This window comes from Pteropus vampyrus, unplaced genomic scaffold (assembly GCF_000151845.1).
Source record: "Pteropus vampyrus isolate Shadow unplaced genomic scaffold, Pvam_2.0 Scaffold8, whole genome shotgun sequence".
NCBI lineage: Eukaryota > Metazoa > Chordata > Mammalia > Chiroptera > Pteropodidae > Pteropus > Pteropus vampyrus.
The window spans coordinates 811,803-816,940 of NW_011888789.1; the positions used below are offsets into that span (position 1 = coordinate 811,803).

Below are 5,138 nucleotides of genomic sequence, written 5' to 3' on the forward strand. Positions count from 1 at the left end.
TAGTTTCTACTTGGCTTAGTTTTCATTGTGTGTTCCTGTTCATCTTTCCTTCTTTATTCATTTTTAAAGACATTGGTGAAGGGCACATAATATGTACAATAAACATTACAATTTTGAATAAATATACTGAGGGAGAACTATAAATCCAAGGATTTCACATTACAGCAGTGTAGCATACCACTCTAGTTTATTAGATTATGGGGTATAACACTTAACTTATTTTATTATTAGGTTTCAGTTACCCGGTATGTGTCTATTTGCAAGTATTCAATTTTGGAACTCAAATATTTTTACTTCTTTATTTTAACAAGTTGCTATTTGAAGATGTATTTAAGCTATATCATGATTAGAATCACTTCAAAATTTGAATGTCTCAGGTAATTATTCTCATTAATGATATCATGAAAAGAGAATTTCTGAAATTTTCTGACCAGCCACAGTTATATTTCCTGAAAGTATTTGTCACATTATAATATTTGGCATGCATTTCTATATCTATACACATATATCTATATCTCCTTCTATACACATATATTGCTGTTTTTTTTTTTTACTAATTATATTAAACTTACAAGTTTATTTAAAATTTAAGTTTTTAAGGTTTATTTGTATTTATTATATTTTAACTAGATCTCAAGGAGATCATCCTTTTGCTGCTGCTTTGAATCTGTGAAAAACATGACCAGAAAAAAAACAGAAATGTGATAAAAGAAGTAGAAATATTTTCATATTATTTTTCAAATATTTTTCTTTAACATCAGATCATCAGAATTATTGTCTGGATTTCAAGTTTTATGAAAACTCACAAGTCTGAAGGTCATAATCTTAATAGACTAATTTATCACAGTTCTCAGCCAAACTGAAAGTCAAAGCAGAGCAGGCCTAAGTTAAATTTAATCCATTAAGATGTTTTTACAGAATTTAAGTTAGAAATTTAGTTGATAAGACTGATGTTGACACATTTTAGGAGTTCTATATAATTGAAGAGTAATACACAAATAAAGTAATAAGTATATGCAAAGAATAATGACAAGAATGAGAAAAACAAGGAGACATGAGGGAGAGATGAGAAAGTTTGAAAAAGATAACGTTAAAATTGTGATAGTTATGAGACCCTGATATATATATATTTTTTTGCTTAACAAGAGTCTGTATTTAACTCTGCGTGATCCTGAACTATTGAATTAAACTGAGATGGAATTCCTTAAGCTCACTTCACTCATCTTCTCACTATAGTACAGTGAATTAGTATCACCTTATACATTATGCTTTGCTGACTTCTTACAGATATCACTGCTACTCTTATTTTTCTTTGCCCAGATTTGATAGTAATACTCCTAATATACTTCATTTCTCTCCTCTATATTTTGGAACAACAATAAGTATAAAGTTGTTTTTTAATGTCAGTTTTTTAAATGAACATAGAATATAATTTTTTCTTATCCTCACTATGAATTTCAAGACTTTAAAAATCATACTTCTTTTATGATTGAGAAAATTGAATAGGAAAATAAGTAATTTGTCCTATTTATTTTAATTCTAAATAATTAATTGGTTATTCCAGTAATAATTTAATTTTCTCATCACCTAATTAGTTTCCCTACACCTGCAGAGAGATAGGACACTCTCAGTTAATCCATGATTCTCTTAGGTAGTGACAAGTAAACCCATCCTCAGGGTCAGAATACAGCTTCTCGGATGTCTACCCACATCAAAGAAGCCCAGGAGAAGACTCACAGGAAAGTAAGACCACATTTTTCTTAGTTTTTCTTTTCCTTCATTAAGGGTTAAAAAAAAAAGAAGAAAATATCTAAATATCAAAATAACATTCTGATTTCCTTGAGATGCTCAATCCTATCAACAGAAATCAAGGAGAAACCTATGAACTTGGTGCAAGCTAGCCTCTTCTTCTCAGAGTGGAGAACTTCACTCTCTCCTAGGCAGAAATTCTTGTCTCTGCTAGGTCATTCTCCATCATCGTCAGGGACCAAGAAGGAATCAGTGTAATTGAAATAAAAACCTATATCCCTAGGCCTACTTGTTTCTATGTATAGGGGTCAAGAGAGACCATGGGTCAAGGATTTTAAGTATACAACTCAATTCTATGTCATTTATATTGCATTGTGTGTTCATCACCCAAAGTCAAATCTTCTGTCACCATATATTTGACCCTCTTTAACCTTATCTACCTTCCCCCTACCCCCTTTTCGTCCAGTAACAACTGAACTGTTGCCTGTCTCTATGAGATTTTTATCTGTTTGTCATTTGTTGCTTTCAGTTTTGTATTCGACATATGAGTGAAAACATATGGTTCTCAACTTTTTCTGACTTATTTTGCTTAGCATGATAATCTCAAGATCGATCCATGTTGTCACAAATGGCAGTATTTCATCTTTTCTTATAGTTGAGTAATATTCTCTTGTATATATGTACTACCTCTTCTTTACCCAATCATCTATCCAAGTGTACTTCAGTTGTTTCTATGTTTTGGCCACCATAAATAGTGCTGCAATGAACATCTGGGTGCATATATCTTTATGGATAATGTTTTCAAATTTTTCAGGTAGATACTCAGAAGAAGGATTGCTGGATCATATGGTAATTCTACTCTTAATTTTTTGAGGAACCTCCATATTGTTTTCCACAGTGGCTGTACCAGTTTACATTCCCATGTAAATTGTATATGTATGAAAGTTGCTTTTTCCTTAGAACCTCTCCAATGCTTGTTATTACTTGTCTTGTTGATGATAGCCATTGTTACATGTGGAGGGGGTATCTTATTGTGGTTTTAACTTGTATTTCCCTAATTGCTAGTGAAGTTGAGCATCAATTCATGTTTATTGGTCGTTTGTATGTCTTCTTGGGAGAAGTGTCTGTCTAAGTCCTCTACCCATTTTTTAATTGGATTTTTTTTTTTTAATTGTTGAAGTCTATGAGTTCTTGGTATATTTTGTATAATAGGCCCTTATGGGAGGTGTTTGCAAATATCTTCTCTCATTCTGTTGATTGCCTCTTTGTTTTGTTAGTTTCTTTTTCTGTGCAGAAGATTTTTAGTTCAATATAATTCCATTCATATATTTTTGCTTTTACTTCCCTTGCCTTTGAAGTCAAATTCATACAATCCTCTTTAAAACTAAAATCCATGAGTTTGGTACCTAAGTTTTTATCACCACATATTTGACACCCTTTACACTCTTGAATTTGATCCATGAGTTATTTAGAAGTATGTTGTTTAACCCAATTATAGGATACTTTCCAAATATCTTTCTGTTAATGAATTCTTGCTTAAAACATTTTGGTGAGAGAGCATAGTACATATGATTTTATTCACTAAAATTTTTAACTGTTTTTTTTTTTTTTATGCTTCAGATTTGGTCTTAGTGAATGTTCAGTGCATACTTTAGTGTATTCTGTTGCTAGAGTAATGTTAGATAAATACCAGTTAGGTCATTTGGTTGATAATGTTCATGTCATGTATATTTTCTAATTATTTCTAATATATTTCTGATATATTTTACTAATATTCTGCTTACTTGTATTAGTTTCTAAAAGGGTGATAACAAATTACCATAAATTGGGTGACTTAAAACAACAAAATATGTTATCTCACAGTTCAGAAGGCCAAAAGTTCAGAATCAAGGTGTCACCAGTGTTGGTTCTTTCTGGAAGCTTTAATGCAGAAACTATCCCATACCTCTCTTCTTCTGGCGATTGTCAGTAATTTTCAATATTCCTTGACATCACTCCAGCCTCTACCTCCATCTTCATATGGGTTTTCCCTGTGTGTCTCTCTGCTTTTTCTCTTTTTACAAGAACACCATTTATATATAAAATATTTTTACAGAGAAATAAAGTATGTTAATTCAAAAAAATCTGCTCTTGAATAGTTATAACAGCTCTATTTATTATGGACCCAATCTGGAAGCAACCCAACTGTCCTTCAACTGATTAATAGATAACCAAACTGATTATCTCTATTCAGTGAATACTACCTGGCGGGGGGGAGTGGGGGGGAACAAACTATTGATACTCTCAACAATGTAGACATATCTAAAATTTATTTTGCAAAGTGAAATATGGGAGACCCAAAAGGCTATGTGACTGTGAGTTCATTCATATGACATTCTAAAAAGGATTTTAATATAGGGATAAAATACAAATCAATGGATTTCAGACACTGGGCTGGGGCTAGACTGGAGGGAATTTTTTGTTTGTCTGTTTGTTTGTTTTAGGTGAGGCAACCTTTGGTTGACCTCACAGATTGCAAGGACCTTGTCAGTTTACAATCCCTTATTTTTTATTTTTTATGCCTACAGCACCTGGACTTCCTAGGTGGTCTCCCATCCAAGTATTAACCAGGCCCAACCCCTGCTTAGCTTCCGAGATCATACGGGATGGGGTTTGTTCAGGGAGGCATGGCCATAGGGGAATTTTTTAATTAAGGAAAATGACTGTGTCAATATTGTGATGGTGGAAAAAGGGCTCTATGTATTTGTCACAACTCAGTGAACAACAGACCACAGAATGAATTTAGTCGTGAGTAAATTAAAAAAAATAATAATTAAAAAACATTTAAAGTTAAGTCAACCTTAACCACCAAAAGACAAACAGAGAACCAGAAGTAAACAATAGAAAATTACTTGAGCCACAATGTACTAAAATTTCCGTAGATATTTAATGTGGACAAAATTAAAATTAACTTCAGAACCTCACTAGAAATCATTTATAGTGCTTTGTATAATTATTATGCTCAAGGTAACTCATATTATACTTAATTTAACTCATTAAAGAACATGGATTTAACTTTTCTTAATTTCCTCAATGTGTTCAAGCACATAGTGGATTCTTATTGTTTATTTACTGAACAAATAAATATATTTTACTGTGTTTATGTCATCATAATGTTAAATCAATTACAACAGATGATTTTTGGACTGAGTCTGTACGTAGTTAAAGTTTAAAGAATGTAAAGGTACACTAAAAATTCTCTTCCTAGAAGGATCAGAATTCCATAACAACCCTTACAAAGTATTTTCTTTACCAGATTTGTTTCTATTTGGGTGAATTACACAGTTATACTCACCAGATAGATAAATATAAATATATTTTGATTAATCTTTGCGTAAAACAATTATAGC

General features: G+C 31.7%; 1 pseudogene; it reads right to left on the bottom strand.

The window, feature by feature from the left end:
* Positions 1 to 4,307: 4,307 nt before the first annotated feature.
* LOC111729325 lies at positions 4,308 to 4,427 on the bottom strand (annotated as a pseudogene).
* Positions 4,428 to 5,138: the final 711 nt, after the last annotated feature.